Source organism: Schistocerca gregaria, chromosome 4 (genome assembly GCF_023897955.1).
Source record: "Schistocerca gregaria isolate iqSchGreg1 chromosome 4, iqSchGreg1.2, whole genome shotgun sequence".
Lineage (NCBI taxonomy): Eukaryota > Metazoa > Arthropoda > Insecta > Orthoptera > Acrididae > Schistocerca > Schistocerca gregaria.
The window spans coordinates 27,035,970-27,053,173 of record NC_064923.1 but is presented as its reverse complement, the minus strand read 5'-3'; the positions used below and the strand labels follow the sequence as shown (position 1 = coordinate 27,053,173).

At 47.1% G+C, this 17,204-nt stretch overlaps 2 non-coding genes and 1 pseudogene across 2 annotated transcripts; all 3 read right to left on the bottom strand.

The window, feature by feature from the left end:
- Trnat-agu (transfer RNA threonine (anticodon AGU)) lies at positions 1 to 74 on the bottom strand. Its single transcript has one exon. It is a non-coding gene; the product is annotated as a tRNA-Thr (tRNA).
- An 8,623-nt stretch (positions 75 to 8,697) lies between these two features.
- Positions 8,698 to 8,769, bottom strand: Trnat-agu (transfer RNA threonine (anticodon AGU)). The gene has a single exon. It is a non-coding gene; the product is annotated as a tRNA-Thr (tRNA).
- Positions 8,770 to 17,095: 8,326 nt separating this feature from the next.
- On the bottom strand, positions 17,096 to 17,204 carry LOC126268495 (U5 spliceosomal RNA; annotated as a pseudogene).

Genomic DNA, 17,204 nt, shown 5'->3' with positions numbered 1-17,204 from the left:
TGCGCCCTGTGAGGATCGAACTGACGACCCCTGGTTTACTAGACCAGTGCTCTGCCACTGAGCTAAAGAGGCGCGGCCTAGTGTTACTTTTGCGCACTTGGTCCTTACGGTCGTCTGGATCATCAGACCTCAGCTGACAACACTTCATATTACCGTCTAATATTTGCAGCTATGGCGACCCATTACTGCTTGGCTACACATCTGACACGTAAACGATGTGCTCTCCAAATGACACCATTTGCATCCCAGAACATGTCTTTCACACGTCTACAAAATCACCTTCACCTTCAAATACAGTTACCTTGCGACTGACGGAGACGTAGGCAAAGTTTAAAGTTGCTATTTCCATTACATCACGTTAATCAGAAAAACGGTAATTTACATCTGCAGAGGAACAAAATTCCGTTCCGCCACGCGTGGGGCTCGGACCCACGACCCTGTGGTTAGGAGCCTTATGCTCTACAGCCTTTTTTTTTTGTGGGCCTCCCATCACCCCTTTTAGCCCATCCTTGCGCTCTCCATAATTCGCCTTTATCGGCGTCGGCTTCTCACGCCATGTACATAACCATAAACTGATGAGACAAAGTTAATCCCTTTATCGTGGAGAAACTTGTGTACCCCTTCTTTGGGCTTATTGATAATGTGAAAAAAGAATGAAGTCTTCTGTAGGTAGAAACAGAAGTTATGTTCAGTTTGTTTCCTTCTTCATCGCTGTTTTTTGTTGTCACACTTAAAGCAAATAGGCTTCCTTGACAAAGAAACGTCAGAGGGCATTCCGAAACTGCCTCTTCTCTCTGAAAATGCATAAAAAACAAACCATATTCGGTGAGAAGCAACTATTTATAATGGCTTCTTGAAAAATAAATTAATAAATGTTGAACTCAAAGAACGGCAATTCCGGTAAAAACTAAAATAATTTATTTATTTATTTATTTTTCCACGATTGTAAAGTAAGTTAGTAGTGGTGAACACTGTCTTACGTTTGTCTTCTGTGTCCGCAGATATTTCTTGTTAATTCTTTTACATCAAGGTCTTGATTAAAAAATTTGCGTATGTTTCTTTATATTTACTAGTCTTCAGTAACATGTGATGCTCAGTTAGCAGATAGATCCAAAAATCCTCTTGGCTTTTATCTTCCTTCGTGAAGAGGTAATGTACCGTTGCCGCTTTCATCCAATTGACTGCGTTGCGTTTCGTGTTAGGAAAGGGTACATCATCCGGTGTCAAAAAGTCCGCAGGCGTTATAGCGTTAGGTGACGTTCGAAGGATGAGTGCCAGCTTTCGTCGGACATTCAGCCATATATCTTTAACCTTGTCACACACGAAACGATGTTCTTCGTTTTCAATTAAACTACACGTTGCACACAAAGGCGAATCCGCTAAGTGGATCGTATGAAGTTTCGAGTTTGTTGCAAGTTTCCTATTGACAACAAAGTACCATGTTGCTTTCAGATGAGTAGCTAAGTTACGGTTATGAATATTTGCCCATATCACTTTCCAGTTAGAACATGGATAGTTTTGTTCTATTTTGTTGTTCTTCTTTTCTCCTATCAATTTGCCATATATTTCTTTTACGTTTGTCATGTCTTTTTCCAGAATTCTTGAACATAGGTAGCTATATTCTATTAAAAACCATCGTAAATGGTAAAGTCTGCTCGGTATGTGCTGCACATTAATGGGCGGAGAGAGGTCATCTGGAGCTATTTCAGATAGCAAGTGCGCGGCGATACAGCTGCCGGATTGTCTCCATTGTTGAAACGTATTGGAGATGTACAGAGCCTGCGACTTTTTAGTAATATTCGTTAAGTTTAAGCCGACATTATTAGTGGCGAGCGTCAGAGTGTCATACTGGATTTTAAATATGTGGCCACGGCTCACAAAATAGCCTATTGCTGACATAATTTGTTTGGCGATGCCGGCGGGTATTGGCAGTATCTGGGCGACATAATTGACTTTGGAAGTAATAGAGACGTTCGCTAAAGACACTCTCTGAATTTCATTTAACTGTCGAATACTATGTGTCCGTACACTAGCTCGTATGGTAGTTAGTACTTGTCTATAGTTGGCCGCAATAGTTTGACGTATATTTTTTCGGAAATCAATGCCGAGACACTTCAAGGCTGTTAGCTCACGTAACTGACCGTGTGTGCGCATGCCAATGCCACGTCCGATATTGAATATGCCGGACTTGGTTTTGTTTAACCTCGCGGCTGACGCTCGTTCGTATTTTTCTATTATGTGCATTGCCGTCTCGACTTCCGCTACATTCATAACGAGAAACCCAACATCGTCCGCATAAGCTTTACATATTATTTTGTTTCCTCGTATTTGCAATCCTTGTAACCGCTGAGTCAAGGTAGCGAGCAAAGGTTCGATGGCCATGGCAAAAATTGCCATGGACAACGGACAACCTTGCCTGACGGAACATGCGATCTCGACTGGCCGGCTAGGCTGTCCATTTATGATGATTCTGGAGGAGTTATTCGTTACCAAACGTCGTATGAGGTCGACGAATCTTGGCGGAAAACCCATTGCGCCTATCGTTTTCAGGAGGTAGGAGTGGCTGATCCTGTCGAAGGCTTTATCGAAATCTAACGACACGATGGCACATTTTAATCGACATACTTCTGCTATTGAAATTATGTCGCGGTAGTCGGACAGCGTCTGCTGAATTTTCCTACCTTTGCCCACGCTAGACTGATATGGGCCGGTGACGCTGGCCATTACATTTTTAAGTCTGTGGGCTAAGAGCCGCGAAAAAATTTTATAGTCGCTGTTCAGCAGAGTGATTGGTCTCAAATTTCCAATTTTCTTGCCAGCCGATTTTTTTGCGATTAACACTATCATACCTTCGCGAAAATCTTTCGGTATCTCCTTATTGAGGTTCAGAAGTTCATTACAGATGCATGTAATTCTATGTTTTATATGTTCCCAGAAGACTTGATAAAATTCTGCTGGTATGCCGTCAGCTCCAGGGGATTTATTTTTTGCACTTTGATAGACAGCATAGTGTACATCGTCTTCGGTCGCCTCCGCTATTAGAGCTTCCGCGTACGCGTTACCAACGCGTCCTTGCAGGTGGGTCAGTAAATCGTCCTGTGCTTTTTCGTCTACCTCTTTATGTGAAAACAAGTTGTCGAAATGGGTTAGTATTTCTGCTTTTATGTCGTTGTGCATTGTCAAGGTGGTTCCATTATCAGTTTTAAGCTCCGTCAGTATTTTTCGGAATCCTCGTTTAGTTTCACGAATCACATGATATACCGAAGTGGCTTCTTTTTGCGCCACAGTCTCTGCTCTTGACCTTATTTGGTATCCTTCAAGCTGTTGTCGCCTTAATGTCAGTATTTTTGCCTGGATTTTTTTAATTCTCCCATGGTTCCCAATAGGTGTAGCACCTTGCAGGTAGAGTTCTCGGAGACAATGAAAGTAAAATTCTACCGTTCTTTTCCGCCAAAAGCTCTTCTCCCGGGAGTAGTTGATGAAACATCTCCGGATCTGAGGTTTGGCGCATTTGAGCCACCAATCCAAAGTCGAGTTGTAAGAGATGAGTTTGGTCTCGCAGGCTCTCCAAGTGGTGACAAAGGCTTCTCTACAGGCAGGATCTTTTAAGTGTGAAACATTAAGTTTCCATGGCTCTTTATATCGACAGGTTCCTTGTCGTTCCAAATTTAATGCGCATATATATGCAGCGTGGTCTGAAAAAACGGTTGGCCAAATTTCAGACTGCAGGATGCGGTGTTTCAGATTGGGCGAGACATACACTCCTGGAAATGGAAAAAAGAACACATTGACACCGGTGTGTCAGACCCACCATACTTGCTCCGGACACTGCGAGAGGGCTGTACAAGCAAAGATCATACGCACGGCACAGCGGACACACCAGGAACCGCGGTGTTGGCCGTCGAATGGCGCTAGCTGCGCAGCATTTGTGCACCGCCGCCGTCAGTGTCAGCCAGTTTGCCGTGGCATACGGAGCTCCATCGCAGTCTTTAACACTGGTAGCATGCCGCGACAGCGTGGACGTGAACCGTATGTGCAGTTGACGGACTTTGAGCGAGGGCATATAGTGGGCATGCGGGAGGCCGGGTGGACGTACCGCCGAATTGCTCAATACGTGGGGCGTGAGGTCTCCACAGTACATCGATGTTGTCGCCAGTGGTCGGCGGAAGGTGCACGTGCCCGTCGACCTGGGACCGGACCGCAGCGACGCACGGATGCACGCCAACACCGTAGGATCCTACGCAGTGCCGTAGGGGCCCGCACCGCCACTTCCCAGCAAATTAGGGACACTGTTGCTCCTGGGGTATCGGCGAGGACCATTCGCAACCGTCTCCATGAAGCTGGGCTACGGTCCCGCACACCGTTAGGCCGTCTTCCACTCACGCCCCAACATCGTGCAGCCCGCCTGAAGTGGTGTCGCGACAGGCGTGAATGGAGGGACGAATGGAGACGTGTCGTCTTCAGCGATGAGAGTCGCTTCTGCCTTGGTGCCAATGATGGTCATATCAGTGTTTGGCGCCGTGCAGGTGAGCGCCACAATCAGGACTGCATACGACCGAGGCACACAGGGCCAACACCCGGCATCATGGTGTGGGGAGCGATCTCCTACACTGGCCGTACACCTCTGGTGATCGTCGAGGGGACACTGAATAGTGCACGGTACATCCAAACCGTCATCGAACCCATCGTTCTACCATTCCTAGACCGGCAAGGGAACTTGCTGTTCCAACAGGACAAGGCATGTCCGCATGTATCCTGTGCCACCCAACGTGCTCTAGAAGGTGTAAGTCAACTACCCTGGCCAGCAAGATCTCCGGATCTGTCCCCCATTGAGCATGTTTGGGACTGGATGAAGCGTCGTCTCACGCGGTCTGCACGTGCAGCACGAACGCTGGTCCACCTGAGGCGCCAGGTGGAAATGGCATGACAAGCCGTTCCACAGGACTACATCCAGCATCTCTACGATCGTCTCCATGGGAGAATAGCAGCCTGCATTGCTGCGAAAGGTGGATATACACTGTACTAGTGCCGACATTGTGCATGCTCTGTCGCCTGTGTCTATGTGCCTGTGGTTCTGTCAGTGTGATCATATGATGTATCTGACCCCAGGAATGTGTCAATAAAGTTTCCCCTTCCTGGGACAATGAATTCACGGTGTTCTTATTTCAATTTCCAGGAGTGTATATTCGATCCAACCGGCTCGCTGAATAATTAGTGAGGTGGGTAAAGCCGGGTGCCGCGCCGTTCTTTTGCTCCCACGAATCAGTTAAACGGAGGTCGGTGACGATACGTTCCAGGTCCGGCGATTTGTTGTAGTTCGGAGTTTGCTCTTTGGCATGTATGACACTGTTAAAGTCGCCTCCAAGGATGGTATGGGTGCAGTGTACACCAAACAAAGGAACAATTCCCTCCTTAAAAAAATGTGCTCGTTGGCACCGATTGGTAGAACCAGATGGGGCATAGACATTAATAATCCTGGTGTTATAAAGCGTGCCGGCAATGCCTCTGCCGTTAGGCAGTTTTGTTACGTCTGTAATGACGACGCCCTCTTTGAAAAGAAATGCGGTACCCAAATCACATCCAATTCCAGGATTGACTATAGCATTATACCCCTGTATGAAGTCAAGTTTGATGTTTGTTACTTCTTGTAAAAACAAAATGTCCACATCAGCTGCATACAGGAAATCTTTTAAATTTTGTAAATTAAATGGGCTACAAATTTTATTGATGTTCAGCGTAGCGATCTTATAGGCCTGCAACGGAACTACGTTAGCCAAGACGGGAGCGTAATTAGGAAAAACTCTGGCAACATATCATTTCGAAAAAACATTAAGAAATCTGACCCGAGAGACATGTGGACACAAGTCAGTAAAACCGTTCAGACTAGAAATATTCATGACTTGGGAAGGGATCAGTCGGCTTCTCCGTGTCTGGGACAGTATCCGTCGCGGCGATGACATTCAAGACGACGTCATCTCGTGGTGTGGCCATCGTGGTGACTGTGACGGTTCCTGTGGTGTCCATAATTGCGTCCTCCTTTGTAGTGTCGTCGACATCGTCTGCCCACGGATTCGACAGCCCTGTCATCGGTTCGTCATTAAGTGGTGCACTATATTCTGGTGTTTGCTGGTGATTTTTATCTTCGGTTCGGGTAATTGCTACGTCATCGGAGGGCAAACTGGCAGAACCTGAGGTACTATCCAAGGACACAGGGTCTTCGTTAGATGACTGCTGATTGCACTGCAAGTTCTCAGATGCAGATTGACGTATTTTGCCCCCTATTTGCTTCGCCTGTTCACGCAGTTGTGGTGCAGTCTGCTCTGCACCTTGACGCGCGATCCTCCGTTTTTTAGATTTCTTGGGAGATGCGTCTCGTGGTGGACTTTGGACGGTACCTGAAGAAGCCTCAGGTTGCAAAGTAGCACTATTCGAAGTGACTGACGCCAGGTCTGATTTCATTGCACTTGACGGGCTGTGGTCAGTGCCTAAGGCAGCTGCAGGATTCGGAGGAGCACCACTAGAAACGGCTGGTTGCGAGTCCGTTTTCTGTGCACCTGATACGCTTTTGATACCTCCTAAAGAAGCTCCAGGATGCAGAGGAGCACTACCCGAAGCGACTGAGGTCGCGTCCGTATCCATTGCCTCATTGGGCGATTCCACGGCGACAAGGGCAGGAGCAGATATGTCTTCGCAGGAGGGTTGAGTGTCTACAGATGCTACACCTGAGTCGGTCGGTTGGTCGGTCGCTTGTGGGTCGGTATTCGCAGTAACTTCGGGGGGCGCAGTGGCACTTGCAAAACCGCGCGCTACGGCGACATATGTCACGGGCAGCGTTGACATAGCAGGGGGCCTGACGGCATCGCCGGCAGGCAGTTGCGCCACCCGCCTTTGAACACATTTTGCACGAACGTGGCCTGGTAAATTGCAGACAGCACACGTTTTCGGTTGGTCATCATACATCACAACAGCTCTATATCCGCAGACGTTTATAAACGACGAAATGTGCTTCTGCAATTCGACTTTTAATTGGCGCACACCATTCAAAACAGGGAATTTGTGTGCAGCAGACCACCGTTCGGCAATATTACTCAAAACTTTCCCGTATGGAGCAATAACAGCATTTATCTGGTCACTTGTAATTTCAAAGGGAAGTTCAAAGACTCGCACGGTCCGAATACCTAGACCAGCATGGGCAACGGTAACCTCCCCAACATTTCCGTCAGCATGTTTAAATTTCAGAATGCCACCACAAGATCGAACTATCCTTTCACACAATTCTGGACTGGCAAGTTTCACGAAAACCACACTGTTCATAAACGAGAAATGTATGCCGATAATATCATCAAGTCCTATTTTAACATCATCCTCTAACCACTGTTCAACATCAAATGACCTCGGTCGGACAAAGTTGCGATCAAACGTGAATTTCAAAGTATCTTTTCATTGCGGTTGCGACATCTCTTAATTCTTTTTCATGCCTACACAAATACTATAGACAGCGCCGCGTTGCAGCAAGAGCAGAGACTTACCACGCGGAGCTAACGCAGCACAGCACACAGCACGGCACGTCCGACCTGCAGCGCAGCCGCTGGCTGACGTCCCCGCGTGGGGCTCGAACCCACGATCCTTGGATTAAGAGCCTTATACTCTACCGACTGAGCTAGCCGCGCTGCCTCGGTGAATACATGCCGGCTAGCACGTCACACAGTACTCGTTTGGGTTGATTGGTCCCATACAGAACCTCTCCATGTTGCCTAATGTTTTCCTAACGTCACACTCGTCACGTAGTTCACTTTTATTTCATAATCATTTCTGAGAGGTAACAGAATTGCATGACAACCCGCAGAGCTAGTTTCGTCAAAATTAACACACATACTTGATGTGACTCATAAGCCGAACGAGTTACTTTCCGACGTTATTTTAGATATGCAAGTGCCAGTAAAAAACACGCGGCGACGGCAATATGCAAACCAATTCGCTAGTTAACACCGGTCTTGTTGTGCGTGTTTCAAGCTCAAGAGCATCTCCAAGCAGAAAATGGTCAACAGCAACATTCACACGGTTTCGTACTGCTCAAGTGCTACACTAAAACGGTATGTTTCTTTTTCAGATCTGGAAAAACACGACCGTGAGAGGAATCAAGCACGCAATCTTCGGATACGAAGTCCGACGCCTTATCCATTAGGCCACACGGTCACTGACAAACAAGTGTAACTTATATACGACTCATCTCAAAACGCTCACACCTCTGAAGAGTTGTGTTTTCGTTCTACACAGACGCTGCCCCTTGCTCTTTCCCACCCATTTCATACATTCAACCTGCTACGAGACCTACCAAATATAGACTGGGAAACTAGACCACACACTTTGTGCATTCGGAAATGTAAGACAAGGCGTCCCTCGCCGCATTTGCTACGATGGCCATTTGCTACTTCTGCAGAAGTGGCGGCGACGACGACGACGACGACGACCACCGCGGAAGGCTCTGAGATATGTGAGAAATACATCTATAAAATATATTTCAGACTGCCCCGTCCCACCTTATGCTGTACCGCTTTGGCAAGTGATTCTTCTGCGCCATTCGCCTTAATCACATCTGAGAGTAATTCTTAATAAAACGCCTCTCGCTAATTGTTCGTCATCCCAGATCCTGTTTGCTATAAGGCCACGATGCGCAACTGATATCCAAAATTCGTCTGCCTCCTATGAGGATCGAACTCACGCCCCCTGGTTTACTAGACCAATGCTCTGCCACTGAGCTAAAGAGGCGCGGCCTAGCGGTACTTTTGCGTACTTCATCCTTACGGTCGTCTGGATCATCAGACTTCAGCTGACAACACTTCATATTGCCGTCTAATATTTGCAGCTATGGCGACCCATTACTGCTTGGCTACACATCTGACACGTAAACGAAGTGCTCTCCAAATAACACCACTTGCATTTCAGAACATGTCTTTCACACATGTCTACAAAATCACCTTCACCTTCAAATACAGTTTCCTTGCGACTGACGGAGACGTAGGCAAAGTTTAAAGTTGCTATTTCCATTACATCACGTTAATCAGAAAAACGGTAAGTTACATCTGCAGAGGAACAAATTTCCGTCCTTCCCCGCGTGGGGCTCGAACCGACGATCATTGAATTAAGAGCCTTATGCTCTACCGACTGAGCTAGCCGCGCTGCCTCGGTGAATACATGCCGGTTAGCACGTCGCACAGAACTCGTTTGGGTTGATTGGTCCCATACAGAACCTCTCCATGTTGCCTAATGTTTTCCTAACGTCACACTCGTCACGTAGTTCACTTTTATTTCATAATCATTTCTGAGAGGTAACAGAATTGCATGACAACCTGCAGAGCTAGTTTCGTCAAAATTAACACACATACTTGATGTGACTCATAAGCCGAACGACTTATTTTCCGACGTTATTTTAGATGTGCAAGTGCCAGTAAAAACACGCGGCGACGGCAATATGCAAACCAATTCGCTAATTAACACCGGTCTTGTTGTGCGTGTTTCAAGCTCAAGAGCATCTCCAAGCAGAAAATGGTCAACAGCAACATTCACACGGTTTCGTACTGCTCAAGTGCTACACTAAAACGGTATGTTTCTTTTTCAGATCTGGAAAAACACGACCGTGAGAGGAATCAAACACGCAATCTTCGGATACGAAGTCCGACGCCTTATCCATTAGGCCACACGGTCACTGTCAAACAAGTGGAACTTATATACGACTCATCGCAAAACGCTCACACCACTGAAGAGTTGTGTTTTCGTTCTACACAGACGCTACCCCTTGCTCTTTCCCACCCATTTGATACATTCAACCCGCTACGAGACCTACCAAATATAGACTGGGAAACTAGACCACACACTTTGTGCATTCGGAAATGTAAGGCAGGGCGTTCCTCGCCGCATTTGCTACGATGGCCATTTGCTACTTCTGCAGAAGTGGCGGCGGCGACGACGACGACGACGATGACGACGACGACGACGACGACGACCGCGGAAAGCTCTGAGATATGTGAGAAATACATCTATAAAATATATTTCAGACTGCCCCGTCCCACCTTATGCTGTACCGCTTTGGCAAATGCTTTATCTGCGCCATTCGCCTTAATCACATCTGAGAGTAATTCTTAATAAAACGCCTCTCGCTAATTGTTCGTCATCCCAGATACTGTTTGCTATAAGGCCACGACGCGCAACTGATATCCAAAATTCGTCTGCCTCCTATGAGGATCGAACTCACGACCCCTAGTATACAAGACCAGTGCTCTGCCACTTTCTTTTTAAATTTTTTTTTAATCTCGTTTTGTTCGTTATAGTTCGTTGTAATTGTTCGTGGCGGACGTCCCCTGACGCCCTTTTTAGTTCGTTAGTGATCCATTCACTCAGTTTTTTTTTTATACAGAGGGCAGCTAACCCTCTGACCGAACACGCTGAGCTATAAAATTCTGGAGGCACTGGGTATCCACTGAGCTAAAGAGGCGCGGCCTAGCGGTACTTTTGCGTACTTCATCCTTACGGTCGTCTGGATCATCAGACTTCAGCTGACAACACTTCATATTACCGTCTAATATTTGCAGCTATGGCGACCCATTACTGCTTGGCTACACATCAGACACGTAAACGAAGTGCTCTCCAAATAACACCACTTGCATTTCAGAACATGTCTTTCACACATGTCTACAAAATCACCTTCACCTTCAAATACAGTTTCCTTGCGACTGACGGAGACGTAGGCAAAGTTTAAAGTTGCTATTTCCATTACATCACGTTAATCAGAAAAACGGTAAGTTACATCTGCAGAGGAACAAAATTCCGTTTTTCCCCACGTGGGGCTCGAACCCACGATCATTGAATTAAGAGCCTTATGCTCTACCGACTGAGCTAGCCGCGCTGCCTCGGTGAATACATGCCGGTTAGCACGTCGCACAGTACTCGTTTGGGTTGATTGGTCCCATACAGAACCTCTCCATGTTGCCTAATGTTTTCCTAACGTCACACTCGTCACGTAGTTCACTTTTATTTCATAATCATTTCTGTGAGGTAACAGAATTGCATGAAAACCTGCAGAGCTATTTTCGTCAAAATTAACACACATACTTGATGTGACTCATAAGCCGAACGACTTACTTTCCGACGTTATTTTAGATGTGCAAGTGCCAGTCAAAAACACGCGGCGACGGCAATATGCAAACCAATTCGCTAATTAACACCGGTCTTGTTGTGCGTGTTTCAAGCTCAAGAGCATCTCCAAGCAGAAAATGGTCAACAGCAACATTCACACGGTTTCGTACTGCTCAAGTGCTACACTAAAACGGTATGTTTCTTTTTCAGATCTGGAAAAACACGACCGTGAGAGGAATCAAACACGCAATCTTCGGATACGAAGTCCGACGCCTTATCCATTAGGCCACACGGTCACTGTCAAACAAGTGGAACTTATATACGACTCATCTCAAAACGCTCACACCACTGAAGAGTTGTGTTTTCGTTCTACACAGACGCTGCCCCTTGCTCTTTCCCACCCATTTGATACATTCAACCTGCTACGAGACCTACCAAATATAGACTGGGAAACTAGACCACACACTTTGTGCATTCGGAAATGTAAGGCAGGGCGTCCCTCGCCGCATTTGCTACGATGGCCATTTGCTACTTCTGCAGAAGTGGCGACGACGACGACGACGACGACGACGACGACCGCGGAAGGCTCTGAGATATGTGAGAAATACATCTAAAACGTATATTTCAGACTGCCCCGTCCCACCTTATGCTGTACCGCTTTGGCAAATGCCTTATTTGCGCCATTCGCCTTAATCACATCTGAGAGTAGTTCTTAATAAAACGCCTCTCGCTAATTGTTCGTCATCCCAGATCCTGTTTGCTATAAGGCCACGAAGGGCAACTGATATCCAAAATTCGTCTGCCTTCTGAGATGATCGAACTCACGACCCCTGGTTTACTAGACCAGTGCTCTGCCACTTTTTTTTTTTTATTATCAGATTGACTTGGTATATTTCACGAGAATTCAGACAACCATAGTCAAGTCATCATTTAATATTAGCTGCAAAAAGAAAATCAACAAATTAGGTGAAACACAAATAAAACATTTCTTCTGAAGGGGAAGACCAACCCGTTACCCCACCCGTATGAATTTTGGGTGTATATATATACATGCAAAAGAGAGAGAGAAAAAAAAATTACGAAAAAATACAACAAGGGAGGGGACTCGAGCTCAGGGAAGAAACAGGAATCACAGGGGAACTTAACCAACCCCTTGACGGTTAAACACAAGAAAAAGCATATTCGCAAAAAGCGTTCGGTATTGTGGTAACCGCTGCCATTTCCAATGCGCAGTTGACAAATAATGGTGAAAAACGCGGGGATCTGGGTCATTACCGCCTTCAATGACGTAATGGACATAGTAACCCAAGAGCCAAACAATCGTGTTCGTTTTCGTCTGAGGAAAATAAGAGATGTCCGGATGTAAGAAGATGTCGTCTGGGAATGCGGTTTCAGGCCCTCTAGTAAGAAAAGCTAATTGACGGCGGACCCAGAGCCAATGATCCCGTCCGCAAGCAACCAGCCTGTGAAGTAAGGTGTCAGTTTGATGACATTCCTCACACTGATCAGTCGGACGAAGGCCAATACGAAAAAGACGATCACCAGTAGGTATCAGACGGTAAATGACCTTATACCACGTTGAAACAATCTCCATCGGCAAAATGGGAAGACTAAGATGAGACCAGACCGTTTTCCATGACGTTGACGGGGAAGCAAGTTCAACAGAAGAAGGGAAACATGCTTTACCCCAACGGAGTTGTAGCATGTTGGTAGTAATATCCGCATAGAAAGTATATCAGCACCCAGAATACCGACAAGTACAAAGTATTCACGAATGTGCCGCAATTTAGGATTAATCCGTCCAACATCAACAGGAGGGGTCAGACTGGCCGGCCGGAGGCGGGAAAGTAAACGAGAGGTGACTGAATGCGGAGCCCGCGTACAGGTTAAAACATTGCGGCGGGCAAATAAGATGGACGTCTTCACTTTGATATCTGAAAGACCCAATCCTCCAAGCTTCCGAGGCCTGGCCACAACTTCATACCGGACACGGAAGACATGGCGGCGCCACAGAAATCGACTAGACAGCTGTTTCAGCCTGCGGGCCATCATCGCGGGAAGCGGGAAGACCTGCGCAACGTAGTATATTTTACTGAAGACATAGGTCTCTAAAACCCGTGCCTTGTGAAGGAGGCTAAGGGAACGGCGGTCATGTTCAAGGATCGCCCCGTGAACACGACTCGTAACCTCACGCCAATTTAGTGCCGCCATTTTGATCGGATTACGATCCACTATGATCCCCAAGGTCTTATGGCGATCGACAACCGTCGCCCAAGGAATGACGACATGATCAAAGCCTCTCAACGGCAGGAACGTGCATTTGCGATCATTAATGCGAGCACCAGCAAGACCACAAAATGAATCCAAGGTATCCTTAAGCCGCGGTATATCCTCGGCATGTCGTACTAAAACCATGACGTCATCGGCGTATGCACGGACTGTAAAAATTTCCCCCAATATATTCCAGCCACGTAAGTGCATGGTGAGATGGCGAAGTAAGGGCTCTAAGGATAGAACAAAAAGTGACATGGATAAGGGGCTTCCCTGGGGTAACCCCCGTCTGATCGATATCCGGGGGGTAGGGTGACCGTTCACAATCACCGAGACACTGATACCGGTAAAAAGATTAGTTAAGACTTGTCGAGCATCATTATTAAAGCCGACAGCGGTGAGCACTCTCGATAAAAAATCATGGCTGACGCGATCGAACGCTTTTTGGAAATCAAGAAAAAGCAAAGCCCCTGGGATATTAGCGGCAGCCGCCACCGAGATTACATCGCGACATTCGAGAACGGAAGTCAGTATCGTGCGTCCAGGCACACAGCTTTGGTGGGCGGCAATAATGGTATCGAGCAGCTTAGAGAGACGGATATTAATTGCTCGAGCGACAAGTTTATAATCAAAGTTAAGGAGAGTAATAGGACGGAGGGAATCAATTGCAGGTCGACCTGTGGATTTCGGGAGGAGGACCATTCTGCCTTCCTGAAAAGGAGCAGGAAGTGAGACTCCCCGCATCACTTCATTTACCATTGACGTTAAGGTGTCACCAATGAGCGGCCAAAATTGAACATAGAACTCCTTAGGAATACCATCTAATCCAGGCGACTTGCGGGACTGCGATCCTGCAACAACATCATATATGTCATCCTTCTGAAAGGGACGCAGAAAGGCGTCGTTTAATTGAGGAGTGACGACGCGAGGCAGCAAGGAGGTAAAGTCGTCAAGAGAGGTTTCCGCCGGGACATGAGTATCGTACAGATCAGTAAAATAGGTGTAAACTAAGTCAGAAATATCACGGTGAGAGGTGAACACGCGGCCGTCAGCGGTTGTGAGGGAGGCAAGGCACCCACGTTTCCGGCGCGACCGTAAACGGACTAGATGGTAGAGTGACGTCAGTTCCTCTTGTAGAAGGGAACGTGGTTGAGACCTCGTCCGCAGGCCCTCCATTTGAATGCGTTTGAGCTGCAGCAATTTGGCTTTGATGCGCTGTATATCAGTAACCCGGAGGGGAGCATGCGTAGCACTATCGTACAGTTGACGTAAGACAGAATAGTAAAATTCTTGCGTTCGTCGATCTTCTGCCACCTTCGCAGCCCCAAAACGCATGAGAGCCCTACGGATGTGAGGTTTTGCATACAGTGTCCACCATGCCACGATAGACGGGTACCGGTCCATAGTACGAGAACAACGAGACTAAATGTCCTCCAGGACGATACCAAGGGAGGTATCTTGCAAATACGCGATATTGAGCATCCAAGGAGGACGAAACAATTTTACCGGTTGTCGCTCGTAATTAAACGTAACGGCTACAGCGCAATGATCAGTAAAACAGGCTGGTATCACATCAACAGCTAGAAGTTGCCCACACAAGGAATCGGAAAGGTAAAAGCGATCGAGGCGACTGCTAGACGTGGGAGTAAAGTAGGTATGTCGCACAAGTGTAGGATAGCGAGAAACCCACATGTCACGCAGGTGCAAGGAGCGCACAAGGTCGTCGAGTTCTTTACTGAAATTAAAATTAGGAGACTGATCTACCGGCCGTAGAACACAATTGAAGTCCCCACCTAAAATTATCTTTGTCGGGGATTTACGAAGCAGGTAAATGACTTCTTCTTTATAGAAACTCGAGCGTGCGGTAGTACAACCCGAACCAGAAGGGGCATAAAGAAGGAGTAAACTGAGATCATAAAACGTGCACCCGATCCCCCTTCCACTGTCAAGTACTTCGAAATTCATCAACGGAATGCCTTCTCTATAAAACAAGGCAGTGCCCGTAGAAAGTTCGGATGCGACATGAAAAAACGTCGAGAACCCAGGAATGGAAAACTGGTCGAATAGGACTTCCTGTAAAAAAACAACATCTGCCCCAGACTGATAGATAAACTGTCGCAAAGCGGCGAGCCGAAGCTCAGAACATATTCTGTTAATATTCAGAGTAAGAAATGTATATGCTTGCATGGAACTTCAACCTAGAAAGAAAAACAAAGATCGGTAGAGAGCCGTCAGCTGACGGAGCAGCATACAAGTAATCATACCAGAAACAAGCGCTGAACCACAGAGAGAAAAACTACGAAACAGAACCCTCATCTTCCCACTGCTTTTTCTTCGGCCGTGACGCGGCTCTCCGTGGCTGTTTACGGATTCGACTGCGGCTCCGCGGTGCCGACGCTGCAGCGTTCGGCTGCGTAGGAGCATCATGTAGACATTCCGTGTCAGATTGCGAGAGAGAGGCCTCTACATCCCACTCGTCCGCAGACATGGGTTCACGGTGGGACAGTTGGTGAATAACAACGGGATCCACTGGCTCTGGAGAATCAATCAGTTGTTTGATGGGAGGAGGCTGTGACCCAGAGGGGGCGACAGAAATTCCAGAAGGGGGATGCGAAACAGAGTCAATAGGAGAAGTGTCAGAGAGCACCGGAGAAGACACGTGGCAACCAGAAGCAGGTTCCGTCACGGGCGTCTCCGAAGAGGCTGCCGCGGTAGCAGGAACAACGTCAGATAAGGTGTCAGGGAGCTTCTGCAAAGGCGTGATAGCACCTGTGGCTCCCTCATCCACGATTTCCGACTGAGAAAGAGAGTCCTTTACCGGAGGCCCATCGGAAGGGCGAGCCAATAAGGAAGATTCATCAGCCGCATCATCCTGTGTTCGCCGACGCTTGTTGTGAGAAATCAGCGCGGGAACATCGGAATTATGGGCAGCAACATCCCTACTCAAGGACAACGGGGGAAAATCACGGCCGTTGTCGGGCAACGGATCACTGCGTCCCTCAGTAACAGTGAGCGATTTAGTCCGAGATCCTTGCGGGAGAAGATCAGCTAAAGTAAATTTTTTACGCTGTTCGTATGTAGGTTTTAATACCACCACACGCCGCGGACAATTAGTACGGAAATGACCAGTTTCATTACAATAATAACATGTTCCTTCCTGGCCACTGTACGTGATATGGACCCTATAACCACATACCTGTAGGTGAGAAGGAATAGGTTTTTTGACCACCATTTCCACCGACCGGATACCACTATATACCTGTAAGCGGTACTGAGCAGACCAGCGTTCCTTTCGAATATGGCGTACGTCCCCATAAGGAAGCAAAACGGACTTCAGAAAAGAGTCGTCAACCTCGGGTGGAAGGTTAAATACCCGAACATTCGTATATACCACTTCTGCATTTGCCAAGAGAACCATACTAGTGGAACCATCACGGTGCGTAAAGGGTACCTGAGAACCATGACGAGAAAGTAGCCTATCAACCTGGAGCGGGTCAAGAAACTTAACAAAAAACACATATAATTCGCTGTCGAAATATGCGGTATGCACCTGATCAGTAGTGACCTTAACTGTATCGACTAACCAGTCATGTATCTCCAAAGAACCGGGCTGGACGTGACGCGTGGATTTGTCAAAGGTAAAACTGACTGTACCTGTACGCGGAACTTTCGTGGGAACCATGGTGGACATCACGGCGAGAGACGACGCCGCGAATTACAGACTCGTTTAATGTTCCCCTCCACGGAAATCTTTAGTAAAAGGCGAAAGATTTATTCGATTTGAAGGGAAACCAGAGTGC